Source organism: Vicugna pacos, unplaced genomic scaffold, assembly GCF_048564905.1.
Source record: "Vicugna pacos unplaced genomic scaffold, VicPac4 scaffold_19, whole genome shotgun sequence".
In the NCBI taxonomy this organism is placed as follows: domain Eukaryota; kingdom Metazoa; phylum Chordata; class Mammalia; order Artiodactyla; family Camelidae; genus Vicugna; species Vicugna pacos.
In genome coordinates, this window is record NW_027328740.1 from 30,906,950 (window position 1) to 30,929,210 (window position 22,261).

Here is a 22,261-nt window from a genome sequence, read left to right on the forward strand (position 1 = left end):
TTTGGTCCGGGAAGCTGTGTAAGTTCGAGATACTGCTGCTGCCCAAAGACCTGAGGTCACAGGTCAGTTTCCAGAACCTGAAAGGGCAGACAGTGGAAGATCTGCCTGTCATCAGCTTACTGGTGAGGCTCCGAGGTACTTTCAGACTTGCCCAGTCCTGGTGAAGTCAACTTTAGGGGAGACACGAAGAGAAGCTGGCCGAAAAGCTGGCTGAACGGATTGAGGAGAGATGCGAACACATGGATGAGAGATGTTCTGCTACAATGGAGAATACTGGCGTGGAGACAGCTGTAGAGGATACCAGGCTCCAAAGACATTCATGAGACATATGGAACCTCGCTGATACTGGCAGAAACATACGGAGCGCCAACGTGGACTTGAGGAAGTTCCTCAATTCTCTTCTCCAAGAACGGGTCCAAGGTCCCTGACGTCTGCAAGAGAAGAGATGGCAGAGATGATCAAAACGCTCCTGTTCTTGGAAGAGGTCATGGGAATCCACACTTCCCAAGGGGCCTTCCCAAGCCATTCAGACCAGAATTCACCAAGCCCAGGTAAGCCTTTTCCCAGGTTTGGGCCTAGCTAGCAAGCACTTGCCTTCCCTCCCCTCCACACAGGCATCCATTTTGAAGGATCAGTAGCTGAGCTGCAATGAAGCCATTACGAGTAAAACAAGCCCCTCCTAGAATCAGAGTTCCTCCAGCTTCACACTCTGTGAACAACAGTGAACTCCTTAAAGGTCCAATAAACTTGGCTGAAATAGATAGGAATTGAATACTTAGCTCACACCTAGAAACGATGGCCTTCCGCTAGATTCAGCAAATGTTGTGCTTATGTCTTCCCTGGGGTGAAGGGAGTGTGGTAAGAGAGGGGAATCTGACTGAACTTGAATCTGTATTAGGCCTCAATTTTTCAAGACAGTATAGGTAAATAGTACAAGTCAGAAAGAGAACTGTACTGTAAAAGTCGCCAATGATATAAAAGACACAGCTTATGTGGATCGTCTTTCACTTGAGTCAAGCCCCCGTGGGCACTATATCATGCGGGTGCAGACTTGGTTGCGTTAAATGGCTTTACCCAACATGATCGGATGATTAAGCGTTCTCATCACTGATAGAAGAACACCTGGTTCTCCATAGACTAACATAATTGCAGCAGGGTTCTCCTAGCTAGAATGCCTCTAGGTGCTTTTGGATTCAAACCTAAATGTATATATTTGGTTTCTTTCCTCTTGTATTTTCCTAGAGAGGGATGTTACCCCTTGAAATGCCAATATTGGCCAGTAGGTGTCATTGGGAGTAAAGGGCACCAATGCACAAGTGTATCCAAGTTTGGGGGTTATTTCAAGTTTCCAATAGTTATTTCATGGTTCCTGTTGGTTTCGGAGGCTTCAACCGTAAAGAGCCGACATGAACCCTTTAACAGTTTGGACTGCCAATTTGCATTCTATCTGTCTAGGTTTTCCGTCGAGCTGACAAAATGTTACCAAAATTGACAAGTCTGGCTTCTAGGTCGATTGAGTGTGTTTCAAAAAATAACTTCATTTCCGTATAACTCCCAAAACATGTAAATGAATTCTTTTAAACTTCTTAAAGACTGCAAATGAGATATCAACACAATGTCAAAACAGGTGTATTCGGACCATCCCTCCCACCACGGCTGTATAGAAACAAAGAGCTAAGCAAATATCACATTTCTGTGAAATGTATCTGGATAGTGTTGATTCATCGATGCCCAGTTGGCAGAGAAGAAGTGCAACCTGCACTCACTCGCTCCCATGAACAGAGCAATGGAAACATCCACTCACCCAGCCCTTGGCACAGGACACTTGCCGAAGAGAGGTCTGTTACTTCCAAAGACAGGATGAGGCCTCAGGACACCTGGAAGCAGGAGAAGGCAAAGCAGGAAATGGAATCCAGTGAGGGTCTGACCCCTGGTGATGGAGCAACAAGGGTGAAACTCTGTTTAACATGGACGCACACTCTCAAGCGGACAGGAGACATGGGATAGAAGGTGATGTGCTGAGATTTACAAGAGTGCACAGCAGATGCTTGGCTGACAGAACTCAAAGAAACCAGCGCAAAATATCCCCACAGTTGATTCGGAGTCCAAGATCCCAGCTGCCACATTTGAGGTAGCAGAGGCAACGTTCTGTGAGGGATAGGGCTACGAATGATGGCAAACGCTGAGTCTCAGGGATCTGGAGTGCATTGTGGGATGTGGTGGGTCGAATCAAGAGAGCAAACCAAAATGTGTACCAATGATAAAGCATCAAAACTGGTCACGTGGTTGAGATTACCAATATGTCCCATGGCCACAGCCAGTGCATCTGCAGGACCAGGGACCAATTGGGCATTTTGCCAATAGAGCACGTGTGGGGCTGAATCAGAGATATCGTTCATCTGGTCTGAGGGATCCAGGGGGCCTTGGTTTTGAAATCAGAATGAAAAGACTTAGGATCTGCTACATTCATAACCTGGGCTGGGATTATGGTTTGGTTTGAGGCACAGGATGCGCAACAGCTGTGTGGTTGCCTTCGTGCACCTGTGCCACAAGGATGAGAGGACAAGGAAGAGTGGTCCAAGTCCACAGCGTTAGAAGAGGAAGCATTACCTACAGCATTATCTCCCTAAAGCGGATGCTACATTTTGGATGGCACCAGCACGGTACGGCACCGAGGACACCAAGGTAGGTCTGCGGGATCATTCCAGCAGGCCCTGATATGTGACATCCATAGATATGCATTCCACTGGTGTTTCTGTAGACAGAGAAGCTCTGAGAAGAACTGCTTTCATTGGCACATTCCCGTGGAACTACAAAGCACAAGCGCACTCTCAGTTTGCTGTTTTGGAAACACTCCAAAATGACATAGAGCAGAATGCAGAGCTGAGAACCTTTAAAAGCTTCATTTCCACAAGAGGAAGTGTCCTGCGCACTTTCAGAATTGTGAGATAAGCATTATCAAAATGAAGTTATGCAAATCGAAATAGTATTGGTTTTTCATCAAAACTAATGCAACAACAGCAATTGGAGATATACCAGACAACACACACAGGAACACGATATGGCATCAATGTCTAGGAGAAATTGTCCGCACAGAAATCCCATGGAATTGCGTAGAGCCAAAAGTCTAAAATTTTCACTTAACAAAGCCCTAGAAGTCCACATTACATACCTGATATTACCTGAGCAGTAGAGGTGAAGAAGTACAGTAAAAGAAACAGGAAGTACCATTTTCAGTTCCAAAGATATTGAAGGCCCAAAAGATAAGCTTTCAAACAACTAGACTGCAAAACGCTATCCAGACCATGTGTTGAAAATGGAGGTCAGGAAATCACTGAAAAACAACAGTGTCTCAGAATCACATAAGGCAGAATACCGGAAAAGGGGAAGAGAAAGTCTAAAGACGAGCCAAAAAATATCAGGAAACTCAATGGATGTGATAATATCAGGGCTAAAATTTAGTCGTAAGCAGACTAGATAATGCAGAGGGACGCGTGAATGACTGTGAAGACATGGGATCAGAAAAACCTCGGTCAGAAGCAGACATAGGAAAGCAAGTGCAAAGCAATGTAAACATTGCTGTTGAACCCTGGGTTAAGACAGGGCATGAAAGACTAGAATTCATAAGGGTCCCAGATGGAAAAGCAAGAGATAAGGAAACAAAAAATGTCTGAAAATTTATCTGTAGAAAAATCAGACTGAAACTTCCTGAAAGCCAAGAAAGAATCATGTATGCGAATTCAGGAATTACACAGCATCCAAAGGAGGTGGAATCCCAATAGACCTACCAGCAGCTGTATGATTCAAATCAAACAAAGCTCACGAATATCACAGTGATTTAAAATGCACCTGGAGGAAACAACATAGTCACAAGGGAACCTCAAGAGGGGATTCAGCTGATATCTCGGCAGCAATATTGCAGGAGAGGGAGGAGTGCCAGGACAAAGACCATATCCTGAATGGCCAAATGCTGCCACCTAGGGGAGCCTATGCCACATGACCGCCAGTCCTAATAACGGCAGAGCTAGAAAATTCCACAAACCGGCAAATCTTAAAAGATTTCAGCAGTTCAAAACTTATCCTACAAGAATGGTTGAGAAATCTACCCTGAATAGAAAAGCAGCAAGATGAAATGGAAAGAAGAAACCATTATTGGAAATGCAAGAAGAGCATGAGTGGCAAAGAAGAAACAAGAAGAAGGCAAGGAGGACATCAAAACCCTAAAGATGGGAGAGGGAAGCAGGAAATCATAGGTGATTGGAAGCACTCTCTTAAGTGAATCAGCTTATTTGACTCTCTGTTTCAAGCTTAAGGAGAGATGCATGGCCTGTCGTGTTTGCAATACAAGCGAGAAGCAGACCAACAAAGAATCAAACCAACAAACAAACACCAAAATGGTACGGTTGGCTGATATTTACCAAGGGAACCATGATTATTCAAAAGAAAATACTTAAGGTGATGTCAAGGATCATTCAGCATGCATCGACCCATTATCGCGGCTTGCATGTACTCAGCACACTTGTATTCGGAGGCGTGCATTCATATTCGTAAATTTTGATTCATAAGAACATATCGTGACCTAACCCTAATGCCGATTTGGAATCAAATGGATTCCTAGTCCGTGATGTAGACTTGTATGTCTTCCAACAGGATGAAGGAATGCCATATTCTAGGCTACGTAGAGAAGAATTGTAAGAAGCCTATAACAAAGGCAAGTAGCTCTGCCAAAGTGTACTAAGAGCAAAAGAGACTGACAGCAAAGTGCACATTGGGGTTGGTTTCATTTCTTGGAATTTCAGCCCCCATGAAACCAATGGATCCATGTCCTGAGAGTGCGGGTGTTTCAGCAGAAATCAGGCGACGCATATGTATTCCGGGTGTACGGATATTATAGGAACATAAGTCTCCTTTAGTGGGTCTCTGTGTACTGTGAACTGTTAGAAAGTTTAAAGACGTGTGAAACCATCAACTGAAAAGGGGCACACTTCCCTCCATTGGTACTGTGCATAGAGATCTGAACAAAAGGAAAGAGGGAAGAAGAAAGGCCCATGGGACGCTAGTGGGTAGAATCACATTTACCTTAGGAACTTCTCGTCGGATGCAGCCCCTCCCCCAACACTGACAAGATGCAGCAGCCATTGGGGATGGCAGTTAGCGGTTGGATTCCAGGTGGAATGTTGGTGTGTACCGCGAGGCTTGTTGTGGCTGTTGGATCCTAGGTAACCGGGCAGAGTTCTGTGGGTGGATCAGTGTGATGGAGGGGCTGCCGCCCTCTGTGGAGCTTGGCTTAGGTGTTTGGTCCGGGAAGCTGTGTAAGTTCGAGATACTGCTGCTGCCCAAAGACCTGAGGTCACAGGTCAGTTTCCAGAACCTGAAAGGGCAGACAGTGGAAGATCTGCCTGTCATCAGCTTACTGGTGAGGCTCCGAGGTACTTTCAGACTTGCCCAGTCCTGGTGAAGTCAACTTTAGGGGAGACACGAAGAGAAGCTGGCCGAAAAGCTGGCTGAACGGATTGAGGAGAGATGCGAACACATGGATGAGAGATGTTCTGCTACAATGGAGAATACTGGCGTGGAGACAGCTGTAGAGGATACCAGGCTCCAAAGACATTCATGAGACATATTGAACCTCGCTGATACTGGCAGAAACATACGGAGTGCCAACGTGGACTTGAGGAAGTTCCTCAATTCTCTTCTCCAAGAACGGGTCCAAGGTCCCTGACGTCTGCAAGAGAAGAGATGGCAGAGATGATCAAAACGCTCCTGTTCTTGGAAGAGGTCATGGGAATCCACACTTCCCAAGGGGCCTTCCCAAGCCATTCAGACCAGAATTCACCAAGCCCAGGTAAGCCTTTTCCCAGGTTTGGGCCTAGCTAGCAAGCACTTGCCTTCCCTCCCCTCCACACAGGCATCCATTTTGAAGGATCAGTAGCTGAGCTGCAATGAAGCCATTACGAGTAAAACAAGCCCCTCCTAGAATCAGAGTTCCTCCAGCTTCACACTCTGTGAACAACAGTGAACTCCTTAAAGGTCCAATAAACTTGGCTGAAATAGATAGGAATTGAATACTTAGCTCACACCTAGAAACGATGGCCTTCCGCTAGATTCAGCAAATGTTGTGCTTATGTCTTCCCTGGGGTGAAGGGAGTGTGGTAAGAGAGGGGAATCTGACTGAACTTGAATCTGTATTAGGCCTCAATTTTTCAAGACAGTATAGGTAAATAGTACAAGTCAGAAAGAGAACTGTACTGTAAAAGTCGCCAATGATATAAAAGACACAGCTTATGTGGATCGTCTTTCACTTGAGTCAAGCCCCCGTGGGCACTATATCATGCGGGTGCAGACTTGGTTGCGTTAAATGGCTTTACCCAACATGATCGGATGATTAAGCGTTCTCATCACTGATAGAAGAACACCTGGTTCTCCATAGACTAGCATAATTGCAGCAGGGTTCTCCTAGATAGAATGCCTCTAGGTGCTTTTGGATTCAAACCTAAATGTATATATTTGGTTTCTTTCCTCTTGTATTTTCCTAGAGAGGGATGTTACCCCTTGAAATGCCAATATTGGCCAGTAGGTGTCTTTGGGAGTAAAGGGCACCAATGCACAAGTGTATCCAAGTTTGGGGGTTATTTCAAGTTTCCAATAGTTATTTCATGGTTCCTGTTGGTTTCGGAGGCTTCAACCGTAAAGAGCCGACATGAACCCTTTAACAGTTTGGACTGCCAATTTGCATTCTATCTGTCTAGGTTTTCCGTCGAGCTGACAAAATGTTACCAAAATTGACAAGTCTGGCTTCTAGGTCGATTGAGTGTGTTTCAAAAAATAACTTCATTTCCGTATAACTCCCAAAACATGTAAATGAATTCTTTTAAACTTCTTAAAGACTGCAAATGAGATATCAACACAATGTCAAAACAGGTGTATTCGGACCATCCCTCCCACCACGGCTGTATAGAAACAAAGAGCTAAGCAAATATCACATTTCTGTGAAATGTATCTGGATAGTGTTGATTCATCGATGCCCAGTTGGCAGAGAAGAAGTGCAACCTGCACTCACTCGCTCCCATGAACAGAGCAATGGAAACATCCACTCACCCAGCCCTTGGCACAGGACACTTGCCGAAGAGAGGTCTGTTACTTCCAAAGACAGGATGAGGCCTCAGGACACCTGGAAGCAGGAGAAGGCAAAGCAGGAAATGGAATCCAGTGAGGGTCTGACCCCTGGTGATGGAGCAACAAGGGTGAAACTCTGTTTAACTTGGACGCACACTCTCAAGCGGACAGGAGACATGGGATAGAAGGTGATGTGCTGAGATTTACAAGAGTGCACAGCAGATGCTTGGCTGACAGAACTCAAAGAAACCAGCACAAAATATCCCCACAGTTGATTCGGAGTCCAAGATCCCAGCTGCCACATTTGAGGTAGCAGAGGCAACGTTCTGTGAGGGATAGGGCTACGAATGATGGCACACGCTGAGTCTCAGGGATCTGGAGTGCATTGTGGGATGTGGTGGGTCGAATCAAGAGAGCAAACCAAAATGTGTACCAATGATAAAGCATCAAAACTGGTCACGTGGTTGAGATTACCAATATGTCCCATGGCCACAGCCAGTGCATCTGCAGGACCAGGGACCAATTGGGCATTTTGCCAATAGAGCACGTGTGGGGCTGACTCAGAGATATCGTTCATCTGGTCTGAGGGATCCAGGGGGCCTTGGTTTTGAAATCAGAATGAAAAGACTTAGGATCTGCTACATTCATAACCTGGGCTGGGATTATGGTTTGGTTTGAGGCACAGGATGCGCAACAGCTGTGTGGTTGCCTTCGTGCACCTGTGCCACAAGGATGAGAGGACAAGGAAGAGTGGTCCAAGTCCACAGCGTTAGAAGAGGAAGCATTACCTACAGCATTATCTCCCTAAAGCGGATGCTACATTTTGGATGGCACCAGCACGGTACGGCACCGAGGACACCAAGGTAGGTCTGCGGGATCATTCCAGCAGGCCCTGATATGTGACATCCATAGATATGCATTCCACTGGTGTTTCTGTAGACAAAGAAGCTCTGAGAAGAACTGCTTTCATTGGGACATTCCCGTGGAACTACAAAGCACAAGCGCACTCTCAGTTTGCTGTTTTGGAAACACTCCAAAATGACATAGAGCAGAATGCAGAGCTGAGAACCTTTAAAAGCTTCATTTCCACAAGAGGAAGTGTCCTGCGCACTTTCAGAATTGTGAGATAAGCATTATCAAAATGAAGTTATGCAAATCGAAATAGTATTGGTTTTTCATCAAAACTAATGCAACAACAGCAATTGGAGATATACCAGACAACACACACAGGAACACGATATGGCATCAATGTCTAGGAGAAATTGTCCGCACAGAAATCCCATGGAATTGCGTAGAGCCAAAAGTCTAAAATTTTCACTTAACAAAGCCCTAGAAGTCCATATTACATACCTGATATTACCTGAGCAGTAGAGGTGAAGAAGTACAGTAAAAGAAACAGGAAGTACCATTTTCAGTTCCAAAGATATTGAAGGCCCAAAAGATAAGCTTTCAAACAACTAGACTGCAAAACGCTATCCAGACCATGTGTTGAAAATGGAGGTCAGGAAATCACTGAAAAACAACAGTGTCTCAGAATCACATAAGGCAGAATACCGGAAAAGGGGAAGAGAAAGTCTAAAGACGAGCCAAAAAATATCAGGAAACTCAATGGATGTGATAATATCAGGGCTAAAATTTAGTCGTAAGCAGACTAGATAATGCAGAGGGACGCGTGAATGACTGTGAAGACATGGGATCAGAAAAACCTCGGTCAGAAGCAGACATAGGAAAGCAAGTGCAAAGCAATGTAAACATTGCTGTTGAACCCTGGGTTAAGACAGGGCATGAAAGACTAGAATTCATAAGGGTCCCAGATGGAAAAGCAAGAGATAAGGAAACAAAAAATGTCTGAAAATTTATCTGTAGAAAAATCAGACTGAAACTTCCTGAAAGCCAAGAAAGAATCATGTATGCGAATTCAGGAATTACACAGCATCCAAAGGAGGTGGAATCCCAATAGACCTACCAGCAGCTGTATGATTCAAATCAACAAAGCTCACGAATATCACAGTGATTTAAAATGCACCTGGAGGAAACAACATAGTCACAAGGGAACCTCAAGAGGGGATTCAGCTGATATCTCGGCAGCAATATTGCAGGAGAGGGAGGAGTGCCAGGACACAGACCATATCCTGAATGGCCAAATGCTGCCACCTAGGGGAGCCTATGCCACATGACCGCCAGTCCTAATAACGGCAGAGCTAGAAAATTCCACAAACCGGCAAATCTTAAAAGAATTCAGCAGTTCAAAACTTATCCTACAAGAATGGTTGAGAAATCTACCCTGAATAGAAAAGCAGCAAGATGAAATGGAAAGAAGAAACCATTATTGGAAATGCAAGAAGAGCATGAGTGGCAAAGAAGAAACAAGAAGAAGGCAAGGAGGACATCAAAACCCTAAAGATGGGAGAGGGAAGCAGGAAATCATAGGTGATTGGAAGCACTCTCTTAAGTGAATCAGCTTATTTGACTCTCTGTTTCAAGCTTAAGGAGAGATGCATGGCCTGTCGTGTTTGCAATACAAGCGAGAAGCAGACCAACAAAGAATCAAACCAACAAACAAACACCAAAATGGTACGGTTGGCTGATATTTACCAAGGGAACCATGATTATTCAAAAGAAAATACTTAAGGTGATGTCAAGGATCATTCAGCATGCATCGACCCATTATCGCGGCTTGCATGTACTCAGCACACTTGTATTCGGAGGCGTGCATTCATATTCGTAAATTTTGATTCATAAGAACATATCGTGACCTAACCCTAATGCCGATTTGGAATCAAATGGATTCCTAGTCCGTGATGTAGACTTGTATGTCTTCCAACAGGATGAAGGAATGCCATATTCTAGGCTACGTAGAGAAGAATTGTAAGAAGCCTATAACAAAGGCAAGTAGCTCTGCCAAAGTGTACTAAGAGCAAAAGAGACTGACAGCAAAGTGCACATTGGGGTTGGTTTCATTTCTTGGAATTTCAGCCCCCATGAAACCAATGGATCCATGTCCTGAGAGTGCGGGTGTTTCAGCAGAAATCAGGCGACGCATATGTATTCCGGGTGTACGGATATTATAGGAACATAAGTCTCCTTTAGTGGGTCTCTGTGTACTGTGAACTGTTAGAAAGTTTAAAGACGTGTGAAACCATCAACTGAAAAGGGACACACTTCCCTCCATTGGTACTGTGCATAGAGATCTGAACAAAAGGAAAGAGGGAAGAAGAAAGGCCCATGGGACGCTAGTGGGTAGAATCACATTTACCTTAGGAACTTCTCGTCGGATGCAGCCCCTCCCCCAACACTGACAAGATGCAGCAGCCATTGGGGATGGCAGTTAGCGGTTGGATTCCAGGTGGAATGTTGGTGTGTACCGCGAGGCTTGTTGTGGCTGTTGGATCCTAGGTAACCGGGCAGAGTTCTGTGGGTGGATCAGTGTGATGGAGGGGCTGCCGCCCTCTGTGGAGCTTGGCTTAGGTGTTTGGTCCGGGAAGCTGTGTAAGTTCGAGATACTGCTGCTGCCCAAAGACCTGAGGTCACAGGTCAGTTTCCAGAACCTGAAAGGGCAGACAGTGGAAGATCTGCCTGTCATCAGCTTACTGGTGAGGCTCCGAGGTACTTTCAGACTTGCCCAGTCCTGGTGAAGTCAACTTTAGGGGAGACACGAAGAGAAGCTGGCCGAAAAGCTGGCTGAACGGATTGAGGAGAGATGCGAACACATGGATGAGAGATGTTCTGCTACAATGGAGAATACTGGCGTGGAGACAGCTGTAGAGGATACCAGGCTCCAAAGACATTCATGAGACATATGGAACCTCGCTGATACTGGCAGAAACATACGGAGTGCCAACGTGGACTTGAGGAAGTTCCTCAATTCTCTTCTCCAAGAACGGGTCCAAGGTCCCTGACGTCTGCAAGAGAAGAGATGGCAGAGATGATCAAAACGCTCCTGTTCTTGGAAGAGGTCATGGGAATCCACACTTCCCAAGGGGCCTTCCCAAGCCATTCAGACCAGAATTCACCAAGCCCAGGTAAGCCTTTTCCCAGGTTTGGGCCTAGCTAGCAAGCACTTGCCTTCCCTCCCCTCCACACAGGCATCCATTTTGAAGGATCAGTAGCTGAGCTGCAATGAAGCCATTACGAGTAAAACAAGCCCCTCCTAGAATCAGAGTTCCTCCAGCTTCACACTCTGTGAACAACAGTGAACTCCTTAAAGGTCCAATAAACTTGGCTGAAATAGATAGGAATTGAATACTTAGCTCACACCTAGAAACGATGGCCTTCCGCTAGATTCAGCAAATGTTGTGTCTATGTCTTCCCTGGGGTGAAGGGAGTGTGGTAAGAGAGGGGAATCTGACTGAACTTGAATCTGTATTAGGCCTCAATTTTTCAAGACAGTATAGGTAAATAGTACAAGTCAGAAAGAGAACTGTACTGTAAAAGTCGCCAATGATATAAAAGACACAGCTTATGTGGATCGTCTTTCACTTGAGTCAAGCCCCCGTGGGCACTATATCATGCGGGTGCAGACTTGGTTGCGTTAAATGGCTTTACCCAACATGATCGGATGATTAAGCGTTCTCATCACTGATAGAAGAACACCTGGTTCTCCATAGACTAGCATAATTGCAGCAGGGTTCTCCTAGCTAGAATGCCTCTAGGTGCTTTTGGATTCAAACCTAAATGTATATATTTGGTTTCTTTCCTCTTGTATTTTCCTAGAGAGGGATGTTACCCCTTGAAATGCCAATATTGGCCAGTAGGTGTCATTGGGAATAAAGGGCACCAATGCACAAGTGTATCCAAGTTTGGGGGTTATTTCAAGTTTCCAATAGTTATTTCATGGTTCCTGTTGGTTTCGGAGGCTTCAACCGTAAAGAGCCGACATGAACCCTTTAACAGTTTGGACTGCCAATTTGCATTCTATCTGTCTAGGTTTTCCGTCGAGCTGACAAAATGTTACCAAAATTGACAAGTCTGGCTTCTAGGTCGATTGAGTGTGTTTTAAAAAATAACTTCATTTCCGTATAACTCCCAAAACATGTAAATGAATTCTTTTAAACTTCTTAAAGACTGCAAATGAGATATCAACACAATGTCAAAACAGGTGTATTCGGACCATCCCTCCCACCACGGCTGTATAGAAACAAAGAGCTAAGCAAATATCACATTTCTGTGAAATGTATCTGGATAGTGTTGATTCATCGATGCCCAGTTGGCAGAGAAGAAGTGCAACCTGCACTCACTCGCTCCCATGAACAGAGCAATGGAAACATCCACTCACCCAGCCCTTGGCACAGGACACTTGCCGAAGAGAGGTCTGTTACTTCCAAAGACAGGATGAGGCCTCAGGACACCTGGAAGCAGGAGAAGGCAAAGCAGGAAATGGAATCCAGTGAGGGTCTGACCCCTGGTGATGGAGCAACAAGGGTGAAACTCTGTTTAACTTGGACGCACACTCTCAAGCGGACAGGAGACATGGGATAGAAGGTGATGTGCTGAGATTTACAAGAGTGCACAGCAGATGCTTGGCTGACAGAACTCAAAGAAACCAGCGCAAAATATCCCCACAGTTGATTCGGAGTCCAAGATCCCAGCTGCCACATTTGAGGTAGCAGAGGCAACGTTCTGTGAGGGATAGGGCTACGAATGATGGCACACGCTGAGTCTCAGGGATCTGGAGTGCATTGTGGGATGTGGTGGGTCGAATCAAGAGAGCAAACCAAAATGTGTACCAATGATAAAGCATCAAAACTGGTCACGTGGTTGAGATTACCAATATGTCCCATGGCCACAGCCAGTGCATCTGCAGGACCAGGGACCAATTGGGCATTTTGCCAATAGAGCACGTGTGGGGCTGACTCAGAGATATCGTTCATCTGGTCTGAGGGATCCAGGGGGCCTTGGTTTTGAAATCAGAATGAAAAGACTTAGGATCTGCTACATTCATAACCTGGGCTGGGATTATGGTTTGGTTTGAGGCACAGGATGCGCAACAGCTGTGTGGTTGCCTTCGTGCACCCGTGCCACAAGGATGAGAGGACAAGGAAGAGTGGTCCAAGTCCACAGCGTTAGAAGAGGAAGCATTACCTACAGCATTATCTCCCTAAAGCGGATGCTACATTTTGGATGGCACCAGCACGGTACGGCACCGAGGACACCAAGGTAGGTCTGCGGGATCATTCCAGCAGGCCCTGATATGTGACATCCATAGATATGCATTCCACTGGTGTTTCTGTAGACAGAGAAGCTCTGAGAAGAACTGCTTTCATTGGGACATTCCCGTGGAACTACAAAGCACAAGCGCACTCTCAGTTTGCTGTTTTGGAAACACTCCAAAATGACATAGAGCAGAATGCAGAGCTGAGAACCTTTAAAAGCTTCATTTCCACAAGAGGAAGTGTCCTGCGCACTTTCAGAATTGTGAGATAAGCATTATCAAAATGAAGTTATGCAAATCGAAATAGTATTGGTTTTTCATCAAAACTAATGCAACAACAGCAATTGGAGATATACCAGACAACACACACAGGAACACGATATGGCATCAATGTCTAGGAGAAATTGTCCGCACAGAAATCCCATGGAATTGCGTAGAGCCAAAAGTCTAAATTTTCACTTAACAAAGCCCTAGAAGTCCACATTACATACCTGATATTACCTGAGCAGTAGAGGTGAAGAAGTACAGTAAAAGAAACAGGAAGTACCATTTTCAGTTCCAAAGATATTGAAGGCCCAAAAGATAAGCTTTCAAACAACTAGACTGCAAAACGCTATCCAGAAAATGTGTTGAAAATGGAGGTCAGGAAATCACTGAAAAACAACAGTGTCTCAGAATCACATAAGGCAGAATACCAGAAAAGGGGAAGAGAAAGTCTAAAGACGAGCCAAAAAATATCAGGAAACTCAATGGATGTGATAATATCAGGGCTAAAATTTAGTCGTAAGCAGACTAGATAATGCAGAGGGACGCGTGAATGACTGTGAAGACATGGGATCAGAAAAACCTCGGTCAGAAGCAGACATAGGAAAGCAAGTGCAAAGCAATGTAAACATTGCTGTTGAACCCTGGGTTAAGACAGGGCATGAAAGACTAGAATTCATAAGGGTCCCAGATGGAAAAGCAAGAGATAAGGAAACAAAAAATGTCTGAAAATTTATCTGTAGAAAAATCAGACTGAAACTTCCTGAAAGCCAAGAAAGAATCATGTATGCGAATTCAGGAATTACACAGCATCCAAAGGAGGTGGAATCCCAATAGACCTACCAGCAGCTGTATGATTCAAATCAACAAAGCTCACGAATATCACAGTGATTTACAATGCACCTGGAGGAAACAACATAGTCACAAGGGAACCTCAAGAGGGGATTCAGCTGATATCTCGGCAGCAATATTGCAGGAGAGGGAGGAGTGCCAGGACACAGACCATATCCTGAATGGCCAAATGCTGCCACCTAGGGGAGCCTATGCCACATGACCGCCAGTCCTAATAACGGCAGAGCTAGAAAATTCCACAAACCGGCAAATCTTAAAAGAATTCAGCAGTTCAAAACTTATCCTACAAGAATGGTTGAGAAATCTACCCTGAATAGAAAAGCAGCAAGATGAAATGGAAAGAAGAAACCATTATTGGAAATGCAAGAAGAGCATGAGTGGCAAAGAAGAAACAAGAAGAAGGCAAGGAGGACATCAAAACCCTAAAGATGGGAGAGGGAAGCAGGAAATCATAGGTGATTGGAAGCACTCTCTTAAGTGAATCAGCTTATTTGACTCTCTGTTTCAAGCTTAAGGAGAGATGCATGGCCTGTCGTGTTTGCAATACAAGCGAGAAGCAGACCAACAAAGAATCAAACCAACAAACAAACACCAAAATGGTACAGTTGGCTGATATTTACCAAGGGAACCATGATTATTCAAAAGAAAATACTTAAGGTGATGTCAAGGATCATTCAGCATGCATCGACCCATTATCGCGGCTTGCATGTACTCAGCACACTTGTATTCGGAGGCGTGCATTCATATTCGTAAATTTTGATTCATAAGAACATATCGTGACCTAACCCTAATGCCGATTTGGAATCAAATGGATTCCTAGTCCGTGATGTAGACTTGTATGTCTTCCAACAGGATGAAGGAATGCCATATTCTAGGCTACGTAGAGAAGAATTGTAAGAAGCCTATAACAAAGGCAAGTAGCTCTGCCAAAGTGTACTAAGAGCAAAAGAGACTGACAGCAAAGTGCACATTGGGGTTGGTTTCATTTCTTGGAATTTCAGCCCCCATGAAACCAATGGATCCATGTCCTGAGAGTGCGGGTGTTTCAGCAGAAATCAGGCGACGCATATGTATTCCGGGTGTACGGATATTATAGGAACATAAGTCTCCTTTAGTGGGTCTCTGTGTACTGTGAACTGTTAGAAAGTTTAAAGACGTGTGAAACCATCAACTGAAAAGGGACACACTTCCCTCCATTGGTACTGTGCATAGAGATCTGAACAAAAGGAAAGAGGGAAGAAGAAAGGCCCATGGGACGCTAGTGGGTAGAATCACATTTACCTTAGGAACTTCTCGTCGGATGCAGCCCCTCCCCCAACACTGACAAGATGCAGCAGCCATTGGGGATGGCAGTTAGCGGTTGGATTCCAGGTGGAATGTTGGTGTGTACCGCGAGGCTTGTTGTGGCTGTTGGATCCTAGGTAACCGGGCAGAGTTCTGTGGGTGGATCAGTGTGATGGAGGGGCTGCCGCCCTCTGTGGAGCTTGGCTTAGGTGTTTGGTCCGGGAAGCTGTGTAAGTTCGAGATACTGCTGCTGCCCAAAGACCTGAGGTCACAGGTCAGTTTCCAGAACCTGAAAGGGCAGACAGTGGAAGATCTGCCTGTCATCAGCTTACTGGTGAGGCTCCGAGGTACTTTCAGACTTGCCCAGTCCTGGTGAAGTCAACTTTAGGGGAGACACGAAGAGAAGCTGGCCGAAAAGCTGGCTGAACGGATTGAGGAGAGATGCGAACACATGGATGAGAGATGTTCTGCTACAATGGAGAATACTGGCGTGGAGACAGCTGTAGAGGATACCAGGCTCCAAAGACATTCATGAGACATATTGAACCTCGCTGATACTGGCAGAAACATACGGAGCGCCAACGTGGACTTGAGGAAGTTCCTCAATTCTCTTCTCCAAGAACGGGTCCAAGGTCCCTGACGTCTGCAAGAGAAGAGATGGCAGAGATGATCAAAACGCTCCTGTTCTTGGAAGAGGTCATGGGAATCCACACTTCCCAAGGGGCCTTCCCAAGCCATTCAGACCAGAATTCACCAAGCCCAGGTAAGCCTTTTCCCAGGTTTGGGCCTAGCTAGCAAGCACTTGCCTTCCCTCCCCTCCACACAGGCATCCATTTTGAAGGATCAGTAGCTGAGCTGCAATGAAGCCATTACGAGTAAAACAAGCCCCTCCTAGAATCAGAGTTCCTCCAGCTTCACACTCTGTGAACAACAGTGAACTCCTTAAAGGTCCAATAAACTTGGCTGAAATAGATAGGAATTGAATACTTAGCTCACACCTAGAAACGATGGCCTTCCGCTAGATTCAGCAAATGTTGTGCTTATGTCTTCCCTGGGGTGAAGGGAGTGTGGTAAGAGAGGGGAATCTGACTGAACTTGAATCTGTATTAGGCCTCAATTTTTCAAGACAGTATAGGTAAATAGTACAAGTCAGAAAGAGAACTGTACTGTAAAAGTCGCCAATGATATAAAAGACACAGCTTATGTGGATCGTCTTTCACTTGAGTCAAGCCCCCGTGGGCACTATATCATGCGGGTGCAGACTTGGTTGCGTTAAATGGCTTTACCCAACATGATCGGATGATTAAGCGTTCTCATCACTGATAGAAGAACACCTGGTTCTCCATAGACTAACATAATTGCAGCAGGGTTCTCCTAGCTAGAATGCCTCTAGGTGCTTTTGGATTCAAACCTAAATGTATATATTTGGTTTCTTTCCTCTTGTATTTTCCTAGAGAGGGATGTTACCCCTTGAAATGCCAATATTGGCCAGTAGGTGTCATTGGGAGTAAAGGGCACCAATGCACAAGTGTATCCAAGTTTGGGGGTTATTTCAAGTTTCCAATAGTTATTTCATGGTTCCTGTTGGTTTCGGAGGCTTCAACCGTAAAGAGCCGACATGAACCCTTTAACAGTTTGGACTGCCAATTTGCATTCTATCTGTCTAGGTTTTCCGTCGAGCTGACAAAATGTTACCAAAATTGACAAGTCTGGCTTCTAGGTCGATTGAGTGTGTTTCAAAAAATAACTTCATTTCCGTATAACTCCCAAAACATGTAAATGAATTCTTTTAAACTTCTTAAAGACTGCAAATGAGATATCAACACAATGTCAAAACAGGTGTATTCGGACCATCCCTCCCACCACGGCTGTATAGAAACAAAGAGCTAAGCAAATATCACATTTCTGTGAAATGTATCTGGATAGTGTTGATTCATCGATGCCCAGTTGGCAGAGAAGAAGTGCAACCTGCACTCACTCGCTCCCATGAACAGAGCAATGGAAACATCCACTCACCCAGCCCTTGGCACAGGACACTTGCCGAAGAGAGGTCTGTTACTTCCAAAGACAGGATGAGGCCTCAGGACACCTGGAAGCAGGAGAAGGCAAAGCAGGAAATGGAATCCAGTGAGGGTCTGACCCCTGGTGATGGAGCAACAAGGGTGAAACTCTGTTTAACATGGACGCACACTCTCAAGCGGACAGGAGACATGGGATAGAAGGTGATGTGCTGAGATTTACAAGAGTGCACAGCAGATGCTTGGCTGACAGAACTCAAAGAAACCAGCGCAAAATATCCCCACAGTTGATTCGGAGTCCAAGATCCCAGCTGCCACATTTGAGGTAGCAGAGGCAACGTTCTGTGAGGGATAGGGCTACGAATGATGGCACACGCTGAGTCTCAGGGATCTGGAGTGCATTGTGGGATGTGGTGGGTCGAATCAAGAGAGCAAACCAAAATGTGTACCAATGATAAAGCATCAAAACTGGTCACGTGGTTGAGATTACCAATATGTCCCATGGCCACAGCCAGTGCATCTGCAGGACCAGGGACCAATTGGGCATTTTGCCAATAGAGCACGTGTGGGGCTGACTCAGAGATATCGTTCATCTGGTCTGAGGGATCCAGGGGGCCTTGGTTTTGAAATCAGAATGAAAAGACTTAGGATCTGCTACATTCATAACCTGGGCTGGGATTATGGTTTGGTTTGAGGCACAGGATGCGCAACAGCTGTGTGGTTGCCTTCGTGCACCCGTGCCACAAGGATGAGAGGACAAGGAAGAGTGGTCCAAGTCCACAGCGTTAGAAGAGGAAGCATTACCTACAGCATTATCTCCCTAAAGCGGATGCTACATTTTGGATGGCACCAGCACGGTACGGCACCGAGGACACCAAGGTAGGTCTGCGGGATCATTCCAGCAGGCCCTGATATGTGACATCCATAGATATGCATTCCACTGGTGTTTCTGTAGACAGAGAAGCTCTGAGAAGAACTGCTTTCATTGGGACATTCCCGTGGAACTACAAAGCACAAGCGCACTCTCAGTTTGCTGTTTTGGAAACACTCCAAAATGACATAGAGCAGAATGCAGAGCTGAGAACCTTTAAAAGCTTCATTTCCACAAGAGGAAGTGTCCTGCGCACTTTCAGAATTGTGAGATAAGCATTATCAAAATGAAGTTATGCAAATCGAAATAGTATTGGTTTTTCATCAAAACTAATGCAACAACAGCAATTGGAGATATACCAGACAACACACACAGGAACACGATATGGCATCAATGTCTAGGAGAAATTGTCCGCACAGAAATCCCATGGAATTGCGTAGAGCCAAAAGTCTAAAATTTTCACTTAACAAAGCCCTAGAAGTCCACATTACATACCTGATATTACCTGAGCAGTAGAGGTGAAGAAGTACAGTAAAAGAAACAGGAAGTACCATTTTCAGTTCCAAAGATATTGAAGGCCCAAAAGATAAGCTTTCAAACAACTAGACTGCAAAACGCTATCCAGACCATGTGTTGAAAATGGAGGTCAGGAAATCACTGAAAAACAACAGTGTCTCAGAATCACATAAGGCAGAATACCGGAAAAGGGGAAGAGAAAGTCTAAAGACGAGCCAAAAAATATCAGGAAACTCAATGGATGTGATAATATCAGGGCTAAAATTTAGTCGTAAGCAGACTAGATAATGCAGAGGGACGCGTGAATGACTGTGAAGACATGGGATCAGAAAAACCTCGGTCAGAAGCAGACATAGGAAAGCAAGTGCAAAGCAATGTAAACATTGCTGTTGAACCCTGGGTTAAGACAGGGCATGAAAGACTAGAATTCATAAGGGTCCCAGATGGAAAAGCAAGAGATAAGGAAACAAAAAATGTCTGAAAATTTATCTGTAGAAAAATCAGACTGAAACTTCCTGAAAGCCAAGAAAGAATCATGTATGCGAATTCAGGAATTACACAGCATCCAAAGGAGGTGGAATCCCAATAGACCTACCAGCAGCTGTATGATTCAAATCAACAAAGCTCACGAATATCACAGTGATTTAAAATGCACCTGGAGGAAACAACATAGTCACAAGGGAACCTCAAGAGGGGATTCAGCTGATATCTCGGCAGCAATATTGCAGGAGAGGGAGGAGTGCCAGGACACAGACCATAACCTGAATGGCCAAATGCTGCCACCTAGGGGAGCCTATGCCACATGACCGCCAGTCCTAATAACGGCAGAGCTAGAAAATTCCACAAACCGGCAAATCTTAAAAGAATTCAGCAGTTCAAAACTTATCCTACAAGAATGGTTGAGAAATCTACCCTGAATAGAAAAGCAGCAAGATGAAATGGAAAGAAGAAACCATTATTGGAAATGCAAGAAGAGCATGAGTGGCAAAGAAGAAACAAGAAGAAGGCAAGGAGGACATCAAAACCCTAAAGATGGGAGAGGGAAGCAGGAAATCATAGGTGATTGGAAGCACTCTCTTAAGTGAATCAGCTTATTTGACTCTCTGTTTCAAGCTTAAGGAGAGATGCATGGCCTGTCGTGTTTGCAATACAAGCGAGAAGCAGACCAACAAAGAATCAAACCAACAAACAAACACCAAAATGGTACGGTTGGCTGATATTTACCAAGGGAACCATGATTATTCAAAAGAAAATACTTAAGGTGATGTCAAGGATCATTCAGCATGCATCGACCCATTATCGCGGCTTGCATGTACTCAGCACACTTGTATTCGGAGGCGTGCATTCATATTCGTAAATTTTGATTCATAAGAACATATCGTGACCTAACCCTAATGCCGATTTGGAATCAAATGGATTCCTAGTCCGTGATGTAGACTTGTATGTCTTCCAACAGGATGAAGGAATGCCATATTCTAGGCTACGTAGAGAAGAATTGTAAGAAGCCTATAACAAAGGCAAGTAGCTCTGCCAAAGTGTACTAAGAGCAAAAGAGACTGACAGCAAAGTGCACATTGGGGTTGGTTTCATTTCTTGGAATTTCAGCCCCCATGAAACCAATGGATCCATGTCCTGAGAGTGCGGGTGTTTCAGCAGAAATCAGGCGACGCATATGTATTCCGGGTGTACGGATATTATAGGAACATAAGTCTCCTTTAGTGGGTCTCTGTGTACTGTGAACTGTTAGAAAGTTTAAAGACGTGTGAAACCATCAACTGAAAAGGGACACACTTCCCTCCATTGGTACTGTGCATAGAGATCTGAACAAAAGGAAAGAGGGAAGAAGAAAGGCCCATGGGACGCTAGTGGGTAGAATCACATTTACCTTAGGAACTTCTCGTCGGATGCAGCCCCTCCCCCAACACTGACAAGATGCAGCAGCCATTGGGGATGGCAGTTAGCGGTTGGATTCCAGGTGGAATGTTGGTGTGTACCGCGAGGCTTGTTGTGGCTGTTGGATCCTAGGTAACCGGGCAGAGTTCTGTGGGTGGATCAGTGTGATGGAGGGGCTGCCGCCCTCTGTGGAGCTTGGCTTAGGTGTTTGGTCCGGGAAGCTGTGTAAGTTCGAGATACTGCTGCTGCCCAAAGACCTGAGGTCACAGGTCAGTTTCCAGAACCTGAAAGGGCAGACAGTGGAAGATCTGCCTGTCATCAGCTTACTGGTGAGGCTCCGAGGTACTTTCAGACTTGCCCAGTCCTGGTGAAGTCAACTTTAGGGGAGACACGAAGAGAAGCTGGCCGAAAAGCTGGCTGAACGGATTGAGGAGAGATGCGAACACATGGATGAGAGATGTTCTGCTACAATGGAGAATACTGGCGTGGAGACAGCTGTAGAGGATACCAGGCTCAAAAGACATTCATGAGACATATTGAACCTCGCTGATACTGGCAGAAACATACGGAGTGCCAACGTGGACTTGAGGAAGTTCCTCAATTCTCTTCTCCAAGAACGGGTCCAAGGTCCCTGACGTCTGCAAGAGAAGAGATGGCAGAGATGATCAAAACGCTCCTGTTCTTGGAAGAGGTCATGGGAATCCACACTTCCCAAGGGGCCTTCCCAAGCCATTCAGACCAGAATTCACCAAGCCCAGGTAAGCCTTTTCCCAGGTTTGGGCCTAGCTAGCAAGCACTTGCCTTCCCTCCCCTCCACACAGGCATCCATTTTGAAGGATCAGTAGCTGAGCTGCAATGAAGCCATTACGAGTAAAACAAGCCCCTCCTAGAATCAGAGTTCCTCCAGCTTCACACTCTGTGAACAACAGTGAACTCCTTAAAGGTCCAATAAACTTGGCTGAAATAGATAGGAATTGAATACTTAGCTCACACCTAGAAACGATGGCCTTCCGCTAGATTCAGCAAATGTTGTGCTTATGTCTTCCCTGGGGTGAAGGGAGTGTGGTAAGAGAGGGGAATCTGACTGAACTTGAATCTGTATTAGGCCTCAATTTTTCAAGACAGTATAGGTAAATAGTACAAGTCAGAAAGAGAACTGTACTGTAAAAGTCGCCAATGATATAAAAGACACAGCTTATGTGGATCGTCTTTCACTTGAGTCAAGCCCCCGTGGGCACTATATCATGCGGGTGCAGACTTGGTTGCGTTAAATGGCTTTACCCAACATGATCGGAT

General features: G+C 45.2%; 4 long non-coding RNA genes across 4 annotated transcripts; all 4 read right to left on the reverse strand.

Moving 5' to 3' along the window:
- Nucleotides 1–292: 292 nt before the first annotated feature.
- LOC140693103 (uncharacterized) lies at nucleotides 293–5,221 on the reverse strand. Its single transcript, XR_012068759.1, has 3 exons — nucleotides 5,080–5,221; nucleotides 1,805–1,877; nucleotides 293–431 (listed from the first exon to the last, which is right to left on the reverse strand). It is a non-coding gene; the product is annotated as an uncharacterized lncRNA (long non-coding RNA).
- Nucleotides 5,222–5,531: 310 nt separating this feature from the next.
- LOC140693093 (uncharacterized) lies at nucleotides 5,532–10,499 on the reverse strand. Its single transcript, XR_012068749.1, has 3 exons — nucleotides 10,373–10,499; nucleotides 7,099–7,171; nucleotides 5,532–5,725 (listed from the first exon to the last, which is right to left on the reverse strand). It is a non-coding gene; the product is annotated as an uncharacterized lncRNA (long non-coding RNA).
- A 313-nt stretch (nucleotides 10,500–10,812) lies between these two features.
- Nucleotides 10,813–15,768, reverse strand: LOC140693072 (uncharacterized). The gene is made up of 3 exons (XR_012068727.1): nucleotides 15,665–15,768; nucleotides 12,392–12,464; nucleotides 10,813–11,018 (listed from the first exon to the last, which is right to left on the reverse strand). It is a non-coding gene; the product is annotated as an uncharacterized lncRNA (long non-coding RNA).
- Nucleotides 15,769–16,108: 340 nt separating this feature from the next.
- On the reverse strand, nucleotides 16,109–21,095 carry LOC140693084 (uncharacterized). The gene is made up of 3 exons (XR_012068739.1): nucleotides 20,958–21,095; nucleotides 17,684–17,756; nucleotides 16,109–16,310 (listed from the first exon to the last, which is right to left on the reverse strand). It is a non-coding gene; the product is annotated as an uncharacterized lncRNA (long non-coding RNA).
- Nucleotides 21,096–22,261: the final 1,166 nt, after the last annotated feature.